Source organism: Macaca mulatta, chromosome 10 (genome assembly GCF_049350105.2).
Source record: "Macaca mulatta isolate MMU2019108-1 chromosome 10, T2T-MMU8v2.0, whole genome shotgun sequence".
NCBI classification, from domain to species: Eukaryota; Metazoa; Chordata; class Mammalia; order Primates; family Cercopithecidae; genus Macaca; species Macaca mulatta.
The window spans coordinates 41,767,501-41,777,500 of NC_133415.1; positions in this window are offsets into that span (position 1 = coordinate 41,767,501).

Here is a 10,000-nt window from a genome sequence, read left to right on the forward strand (position 1 = left end):
CCCACCCCTCGACGTTTCCCTGTTTCCCCGGGTGCTGGATGTATCCTGTCGAGAGACCCGTGGGTGACACGTTGAGTTAAACACCTTGATTGGCTTTGTGTGTTTGTCTGTTTCTGAGATGCGGTCTCGCTCTGTCCCCCAGGCTGGAGTGCAGTGGTGTGATCTCAGCTCACTGCAACCTCTGCCTCCCGGGTTCCAGCGATTCTCCTGCCTTCAAGCGGCACCATGCCCGGCTCCTCTTTTAATTTTTAGTAGACACGGGGTTTCGCCCTGTTTCACTGGCTTTCACTGCGGAGTCTAGATAAGAGCCACACCTCGTTCTGTGCCACAGAATGACTGCTTTATCATGCCGACTCTGGAAAGCCCGGCCCCTTGTGATCCATTTCGAACCGAGAGTCACCTCATGTTTGGAAAACGGATCCGCTCCCAAGTTCAGTGGAGGGATGTGACGTATGTAGGATGAGGGACTCTCTTCCTTCTGAGTCGGTCTGCACGGTGGGGCCTAGGGCTGGAGCTCTCTCTGTGCGGACTGCTGGCTCCCTCAGCCTTGGGTTCCATCGGCCCCACCACTGGAACGAGGGCCTCGGCAGACTCTGGCCCTCCCTGGCCCTTAAGTCGCTGTCAGAAACCCCATCTCGCGCTCGGATGTCCTGAATGACTGTGGCTTGCGCCTCTCTGGAAACATTTTAAATCTATCTATCCTCTACGCGTGGCCACTTAAAACCACAGGAGCTTGGGAAACACAGGGCCGCCATCCACCTCACTGGTTTTGGGAGAGAATGCTGAAAGTCTCTTGCCGACTCTCTCTTGACTTGAGTGCTTCACGGGCGTGTGGTTAAGGCGTAGTGAGACCAGATGTATGAACTCAGGCCGGGTGCTGATGGCTCACGCCTGTAACCCCAACACTTTGGGAGGCCGAGGCCGTAGGATCCCTTAGAAGAATCCCCTAACCCCGGGGAAGTTGAGGCTGCAGTGAGCCACAATGGTGTCACTGCACTCCAGTCTGGGCGAAAGACAGAGCGAGACCCTGTCACAGACAGACAGACAGACAGACAGACAGACAGACAGGCACGCAGACAGGCAGGCAGGCAGGCAGGCAGGCAGGCAGGCGGGCAGGGAGACAACAGCTGTATTCTGTTCTTCTCGGGGTGGGAAGCAAAAAGAACAGCAGACGGCACTTCACGTTTCTGTTGTTGTTCTTGTTTTGGACGGAGTTTTCGCTCTTGTTGCCCACGCTGGAGTGCAATGGCCACCATCTCGAGGGATCCGCCTGCCCTCGGCCTCCCAAAGTGCGGGGATGACAGGCGTGAGCGTACCGCACCCGGCTCCCCCCCCCCCCCCAAATCCGCCCCCGAAACACCACCGCTTGTCTTCCGGACAGTTTTACGGCAGAGTGTTTGGCTGGCTTGCTGAAATTCATTCTACATAGAAATTTAGGATGTCAGCTTCTGGCCTCATGGACTCTGAGCTGAGGAGTCCCCTGGTCTGTCTATCACAGGACCGTACACGTAAGGAGTGGAAAAACCGCAATGTTCAAAATCAGTAATTTTGTGATCCAGAAATACGCGGATTCACCCAAAACACGGAAACTTTTACAAATTGTCTTAGTTAGTCCTGGTGTCTGTGTCAGTGATTCTTTTACGTTTGGACCTTGACCGAGAGAATTTCCAGTCGGTCTCTCGTCTCTCGTCTTCGGACAGAAGTTCCAGATGATCCGATGGCTGGGGTCTTAGGCTGTGTGCCCCCAGGGGCCCTGGTCGATTAGTTGTGGGGATCGCCTGGAAGGGCGCGGTGACCCACTGTGCTGTGGGGGCCTCCATCCTTCCCCCTCCCGCCTCCCCCTCCAGGCGATCCCAATTCATTCCGGGCTGACAGTCTCATTGGCAGACGTCGGGCATCACCTAGCGGCCACTGTTACTCTGAAAATGGAGGCCTCAACAGAGGAAGGAAGCTCAGGCCGCCTGCGCACAGCCTGGGGCAACTGTGTCTTCTCCACCGCCCCCGCCCCCACCTCCAAGCTCCCCCCTTCCTTGTTGCCTAGGAAATCGCCACTTTGACGACTGGGCCTGAGTGACCTTTGATCAGGCAGCATCAATCAATCAATCAATCAATGTAAATACAATACAATACGATACAATACAATTGTACGGGCGCGGTGGCTCACGCCTGTCATCCCAGCACTTTGGGAGGCCGAGGCTGGCAGATCACCTGAGGTCGGCAGTTCGAGACCAGACTGACCCACATGGAGAAACCCCGTCTCTACTGAAAATACAAAATTAGCCGGGCGTGGTGGCACATGCCTGTAATCCCAGCTACTCGGGAAGGGAAACGGAGGCAGGAGAATTGCTTGAACCTGGGAGGCGGAGGTCGCAGTGAGGCGAGATGGCGCCATTGCGCTCCAGTCTGAGCAACAAGAGCGAAAGTGCGTCTCCAAAAAAAAAAAAAAAAAAAAAAAAAAAACCAAGAAAACAAACCAAAAAGCAAGCAAGCAAGCAAGCAAGCAAGCAAACAAACAAACAAAAAACACCATTCTCTGTGAAGCTGCTTTGTCGTGTGTGTATTCGTCTCGCAGAGTTAAACCTTTCTTTTTACTCAGCAGGTTGGAAGGGTTTTTTTGTTGAATCTGTCTGTGTACATTTCGGAGACCCTTGTGTCGTATGGTGAAAAAATCTTATGTTTTCAGATAAAAACGAGAGAGAAGGTCTTCATGAAACAGCTTTGTGACGTGTGGATTCATCATACCGAGTTAAAACTGCCTTTGGATTCAGCAGTTTGGAAGCAGAATGGACATTTGGGAGCCCACTGGGGCCTGTTGTGAAAAACCGAGTATCCCCACCAGAGAAATAGAAAGAAGCTCTCTATGATACCGCTTTGTGATGTGTGGATTCATGGCACCGAATTACAACTAATTTTTGATTGAGGAGGTTTGAAGCACTCTTTCTGTAGAATCCGCGAGTATACCTTTGGGAGCCCACTGAGGCCTAGTGTGAAAAACCGAATATCCCCAAATAAAAACTAGAAAGAAGCTGTCTCTGAAACTGCTTTGTCGTGTGTGGATTCATCTCACAGAGTGAAACCTTTCTTTTGATATACCAGGTTGGAAGCGGCCCTTTTGTAGAATCTGCAAAAGGACATTTGGGAGCTATTCGAGGCCTAGGGTGAAAACCAGGAAACTGTAGATAAAAACTAACAAGAAGCTATCTGTAAAACTGCTTTTTAGCGATGTGTAGATTCCTCTTACTGAGTTAAACCTTTCTGTTGATTCAGCAGATTGGAAGCATTTTGTTGTTGTTGTTGTTGTTGTTGTTGTTGTTGTTGTTGTTGTAGTAGTAGTATTTTTTTCTTAATGTTTTTATTTTTTTTAAGACAGACTCTCACTCTGTCCCCCAGGCTGGAGTGCAGTGACACCATCTCGGCTCACTGCAACCTCTGCCTTCCAGTTGAAGGGATTCTCCTGCCTCAGCCTCCCAAGTAGTTGGGATCACAGGCACCCGCTACCAAGCCCGGCAAATTTTTTGTGTTCTTGGTAGAGATGGGGTTTCACCGTTTTGGCCAGGCTGGTCTCGAACTCCTGACCTCAGGTGATCCACCCGCCTCTGCCTCCCAAAATGCTGGGATGACAGGCGTGAGCCGCTGCACGCGGCCGATTGGAAGCAGTTCTTTGCAGAATCTTCGAAGGGACATTTGGGAGCCCTTTGTGGCTCCTGGTGAAAGTGAACATCCCCAGAGGAAAAGGAGAAAAACTGCTGCTGGTGAAACTGCTTTTTGACGTGTGGATTCACCTCGAACGGATAATTCTTTTGAACCAGGAGGTTGGAAACACGCTTTCCGTAGAATCTGTGAGGGGACATTTGGAAACCCATTGAGGCCTACGTTGGAAAGCAGACTATCCACAGATTAAAACCAGAGAGAGGCTATCTGTCACATTGATTTGTGATGCGTAGATTGATCTCTTAGCGATACACCATTCTTTGGATTCATCAGGTTAGAAACACTTTTTTTGGGCAGTCTCTCTGAATGGATTTTTGGGAGTCCCTTTAGGCCTATGGTGAATCACCTAATATTCCCAGATGAAAATTAGAAAGAATGTATTTGAGAAACTGCTTTGCGATGTGTGGACTCATCCTAAAGGGTTACACCTTTGTTTTGATTAGGCAGGTTGGAGACACTCTCTTTGTAGAGATTCGAAAGGGACATCTGGGAGCCCTTGAGGCCTACGTTGAAAAACTGAATATCCCCAGACAAAGACCAGAGAGAATATGTCATTGAAACGGCTTCGTGATGTCTGGGAGCTCTCTCTCTCTCTCTCTCTCTCTCTCTCTCTCCCCCCCCCCCCGCTTGTCTCTCTCCCTGTGTCTGTCTTCTGTCTTACTCTCTTTCTCTGCCTGTCCTTCTGTCTGTTGGTCTCTCTCTCTCTCTCTCTCTCTCTCTCTCTCTCTCTCCCCCCCCGTCTGTTTCTCTCTCTCTCTCTCTGTCTGTCTGTCTGTCTCTCTCTCTCTCTCTCTGTTTCTCACTGTCTCTCTCTGTCCGTCTCAAAAAAAAAGAAAAGGATAGATACATGCATGCATGCATACATACATACATACATACATACATACATACATGCATACGTGCATACGTACAATTAAAAATTAGAAATAAAATAAAAGGAATAACTAGGCCCGGCGCGGTGGCTCAAGCCTGTCATCCCAGCACTTTGGGACGCCGAGGGTGGTGGATCGCTGGATCACGAGGTGGTCAGACGAGCAGGGCCAGTATGGTGAAACCCCGTCCGTCTCTAGTCAAAATACCAAAAATTAGCCGGGCATGGTCGTGCGCCTCTGTAATCTCAGCTACTCGGGAGGCCGAGCTGAGGCAGGAGAATCACTTGAACCTGGGAGGCGGAGGTTGCAGTGAGCCGAGATCGCGCCACTGTACACCAGCCTGGGCGAGAGAGGGAGACAACCTCTCAAGCAATTAAAAATAAAAGTAAAAATGAAAGTAAAATTAAAAATTAAAAAAAAAAAAAGAAAAGGAAAATGAAATAATTAAAAAGTGAGTTTCCGGGAAGAGAGGGAAGAAAAAGAGAAAAGAAAAAAGAAAACAGTCCCACAGTGACATAAACACATGCCTCTCGCCTTTCGAGGCGTCAGTGATGCTACGAATGATGCGCAATTTTTTTTTTTAACTTCCTTTTATTTTATTATCATTTATTGTTTGACACGAGCCTCGGAGGCCCTCCCTCCCTCCGTCCCACTCCCTCCCTCCGTCCCACTCCCTCGTTGCCCACACAACTTCAGGAGACAGACCCTGGCTGGGCCAGATTGTTCTTCTCTTTGAGCAGTTGTTTCCCTGTCTTTCTTCGTGTCTTTAACCCGTGTGGACTCTTCTGCTCGGATTTCACAGATGGCAGCTCCACTTCAGGCCTTGTTGTTAGTGGGGGCTTTCCTGATTCTCCCCACATGTAGTGAAAGCAGGTAGATTCGCCTCGCCTCGCCTCGCCTCGCCTCGCGCCTCTCTCTCTCTCTCTCTCTCTCTCTCTCTCTCTCTCTCTGCTGCTTTCTTGCTTTTTCTTTCTGTCTCTTTCTCTCTTTCTGTCGTGCTTTCTTGCTGTCTTGTTTTCTTGCTTTCTTGCTTTGTCTTTCTTCCTGTCTTTCCTCTTTCTTTTTTTTTCTTTCTTCTCTCGTCTTTCTTTCTCGCTGTCTTTCTCCCTCTCTCTCTCTCTTTCTTCTTTCTTTCTTTCTGTCTTTCTTTCTCTCTCTCTTTCTTTCTTTCTTCCTTTCTTTCTTTCTTTCTTTCTTTCTTTCTCTCTCTCTCTCTCTCTCTCTCTTTCTTTCTTTCTTTCTTTCTTTCTTTCTTTCTTTCTTTCTTTCTTTCTTTCTTTCTTTCATTTTTTTTCTCTCTCTCTCCCCCAGCCTCTGAAAGTGCTGGGATCACAGGCGTCAGCCACCGCGCCTGGCCTATTTGCTTATGTTATGTTATCTTATTTTTTGTTTATTCATTTTTATCTGTTCATTCATGTGTATGCATATAAATTTTTTTCTATTTTAATGTAGTTTTATATGTTATACCTATATACAAATGGAAATACTTATATTAATATTTGTCTTCTCTTTTCTTCTCTTTTCTTTCTTTCTCTCCTTTAGGTTTTCCTTCCTTTCTTTCTTTCTCTGTTTCCTTCTTTATGTTTGCCTGCCTGCCTGCCTGCCTGCCTTTCCTCCCTCCCTCCCTCCCTCCCTCCCTCCCTCCCTCCCTCCTTCTCTGTCTGGATTCAGGAAGAGCCTACGCATTCTGTGTCTCCCTGTGTCCTCAACGACCCGCGACCGAGTCCTTGCTTGTTGTTTCTCCCACCGAGATGCCTCTCCGAACATCCACACGCCGTGGGTTGTCTTCTGACTGTGTCGCGGTCCATGCAGAGACAGGGTTTGGGGACCGTTTCTGTGGGGTTGGGGTACAGGGGCTGCGTTTTCGGCCTCGGGATAGCGTCTCTCGACTCACGGTTTCGGTTTTGCGGTCCGCGGGCCGGCCTGCCATCCGGATCTGTCTTGGTGACGTTCGCGACGGTTGTCGGACTCCATCTGGCGGCCGCTTTTATATCGTTCCCTTGGCTTCCGGAGCTGCGGTGGCAGCTGCCGAGGGAGGGGACCGTCCCCGCTGTGAGCTAGGCAGAGCTCCGGAAAGACCGCGGTCGTCAGCCGGGCTGTCCCGGTCGCGCCAGAGCTCTGGCGCGTCACTTGTGAGTCAGAGCTCAGGCGTGCAGGCTTATGTGGGGAGAGGTTGTCGCTGCGCTTTCGGGCCAGAGCCGGGTGTGGGGCTGCCGGGGTTGGTCGACCAGCACGCCGCGGCTCCCGAGGCCTGACCCGCGACCCGCGGGGACCCACCGGGCTTGGGGTGGGAGGCTGGGGACACCCTTCCCGGCCCGGTCGCGGGCCCGCGCGCATCCTGGCCGTCTGAGGCAGCGGCCGAATTTTTTCTGCAAGTCCCCGTGGGGAGCCGGGGACCGTCCTGCCTCGTCCCCCGGGTGCCGGGGAGCGGTCCCTCTGCCGTGACCTGTTGTTTGCAAGTCCCCGTGGGGAGTCGGAGAGCGCTCCCTGAGCGCGCGTGCGGCCCGAGAGGTCACACCTGGCCGGCCTTCGGTCCCTCGTGTGTCCCGGTCGTACGAGGGGACGGCCGGAAACGCTTCCGAGTCTCGCTCTGGAGACTCGGGCCGGCCCCTGCGTGGCACGGGTGGCCGGGAGGACGTCCCTGGCCCGGCGCTGCTCCGGCGTGTGTCCTGGGGTCGACCAGAGGGCCCTGGGTGCTCCGTGTCTGGCTGCGATGGTGGCGATTTTGGGGACAGATGCCCGTGTCGCGGGTTCCCTGGGCCGGCGGCGTGGTCGGTGACTCGACCTCCTGTCTCCTGGGGAGGTATATGTTTCACTCCGAGCCGGCATTTTGGGCCACCGGGTTATTGCTGACACGCTGTCCTCTGGCGACCTGTCGCTGGAGAGGTTGGGTCTCTTGGATGCGTCGCGGGTCTTCGGCCTCCCGGTGACCCGGCTAGCCGGCCCTGCTCGTGCTTGAGCCGCCTGCTGGGGCCCGTGTGCCCGGTCTCTCATGCATCCGAGCGTCCCAGCTCCCGGTGCCGCCTTGGGTCCGGGTCTCTGACCCACCTGGGGGCGGCGGGGAAGGTGGCGCGGGCTTACCCTGCCACCGTGCGCTCCCCGCTGCGGGCACCTGGGGCGGCCGAGACAACCCCACTCCCGCTGGCTCCGTGCCGTGCGTGTCAGGCATTCCTCGTCTCTGCCGGGTTGTCTGCCGCCCCTGTCCTGGAGCTGGGGATGGCCAGGCTGATCTGCTCGCTGGCCTCTGGGGAGGCTGTGGCTGGCTGGCCGACCCTGCTCCGGGGATGCTTTCCCTGATCGATGTGGTGATGTCACGCTCTCCCGGGCCGGGACCGAGCCGCGACGGGCGAGGGGCGGGCATTCGTGGTGAATGAGACCCGTTCTTCTCGTCCCGCCCGCGGGGTTTCCCCCGTCTCCCATCCCCGCCTGCGGGCGGTGCGTTGGGAGGCACTGGGGTGCGGAACCCGGCCCGACCTCGCTGTCCCGACCCCGCCGTCTGCCTCGTGGCGTCCGGCGTGGGTCAGCGGGGGTCCTCTGACGCAGCAGGCACTCCTCGCTTTCGCCTCTTGTGGTCGTCGCCTCGTGGGCCGCCCCCCTCCGCGGCGGTGGGGGTGCTGTCCCGCTGGCCCGCCGTGCTGCCCTCTCGGGTATTGCACGAGCGCTGGCTCCGCCTGGGCCTTTGCGGTGCTCCTGGAGCGCCCCGGGCTGTCTCTCAGGTGCCCGAGGCCGAGCGGTGGTGTGTCGCTCCCGCCCCCAGCGCCCCCTCCTCCGGTCGCCGCCATGGTGTCCGCGCGTGGGTCCTGAGGGAGCTCGTTGGCTGTGCGGGTCGAGGCGGTTGAGTGAGACGCGCCCCTCCCACGCGGGGAAGGGCGCCGCCTGGTCTGGCGAGCGCACGTCCCGTGCTCCCCTCTGGCGGGGGAGCGCGGGCCGTGTGAGCGGTGGCGGTGGGCTCGGGCCGGCCACGCGTGCGCCGGCCGGCCGCCGAGGGGCTGCCGTTCTGCCTCCGATCGGTCGTGTGTGGGTTAACTGGAGGCGCCTTGCCTCACAGAAAGGAGGTGGGTGGACGGCGGGGGGCCTTGGGGGCTGTGCGCACGCGCGCCGGCCGGGCCCCTGCCCTGACCGCAAACGCTCCAGGTTGCCGCAGGTTTCTTCTCGCGCCGCAGGCCCCCTCCCTTCCCCAGGCGTCCCTGAGCGCCTCTGCGGGCCCGACGAGGGGCGACTGGCGGGTGGGGAGCGTGACCCACCCTCGGTGAGAAAGCCTTCTCTAGCGATCCGAGAGGTGTGCCTTGGGGTACCGGATCCCCCGGCTCGCCGCCTCTCTCTGTGTTGTGGTAGCGCTGCCGTAGCGACTCGCCTGCAGAGAACCCTCCTCCTCCGCTGCCCCCGCCTCGATGGGATGAGGTGGGGGGACAGTGAGGGTTCCGCCGGACCCCGCGGCGGGGGCCGAGCGCGCGGCTCGTCGTCTACTGTGGCCCGCGCCTCCCCCTTCCGAGTTGGGGGAGGATCCCGCTGGGCCGGGCCCGACGTCCTAGCGGATGGGAAGGCTGCTGCGAGCGGCGGGTGCGCGTGGCACTCCGTCTGGCGCGCGACGCCGCTCTCCGCTGTGAGCCGGCTCTCCGCCCGCTCCCGTGCCGAGCCGCGACCGCTGCCGATGACCGCGTTCGCGTGGCGCGGGGTGTGGGGCCGCCTGGTCCTTGGGGAGCGAGCCGTCCCCACGGGGCGGCGCGCCGGTCTCCCGGAGCGGGACCGGGTCCGGGACGGACGAGAGACGGGCGACATGTGGCCCCTGGTGTTGGGCTTGTGGCTGAGGTTGCTTTGGGGCCGCCGGTGGCGGGACCCGGGGCTCGTGAGGGGGTTGCTCGGTGGGCTGCCCAAGGGCCGTTCGGCGTCCCAGGCGGGGCGCTGCGGGACCGCCCTCGTGTCTGTGGCGGTGGGATCCCGTGGCCGTGTTTTCCTGGTGGCCCGGCCGCGCCTGAGGGTTGCTTGCCCGAGTTAGCCCCCTGCGGGTTCCCCGTGCCCTCGTCTCCGTGGCCCCCTGGCTCCTTGCCTGCCTTGTGCTCCTTTTCCCTGTCCGCCGCCTGCCGATCCTCTCTTCCCCGAGCGGCTCACCGGCTTTTATGCTGTTGGCCGCCCCGTCTGGGCCCGAACCCGGCTCCGCCTTCTGGGGGCGTCGCCGCCGCCGGCCACGCTGGTTGGCCCGGTGTCCGCGTACCCCCACGGCGCGCGCCTTCGGGGCCAGGTCGGTGGCGGCCCGGTGGGCGCCCGGAGGGTTTGGGTCGGCCTTGCGGTGCGTGTTGGGGGGAAGCGGGCTCCGGGGGCTCTGGCCGCGTGCGACTGGGCGTGGCGGTGGGGGAGCCGCAGGGATCGCTGAAGGCCTGGTCGGCCGCTCCAGGTGCCACGCGGGGCCGCCTTCGTGC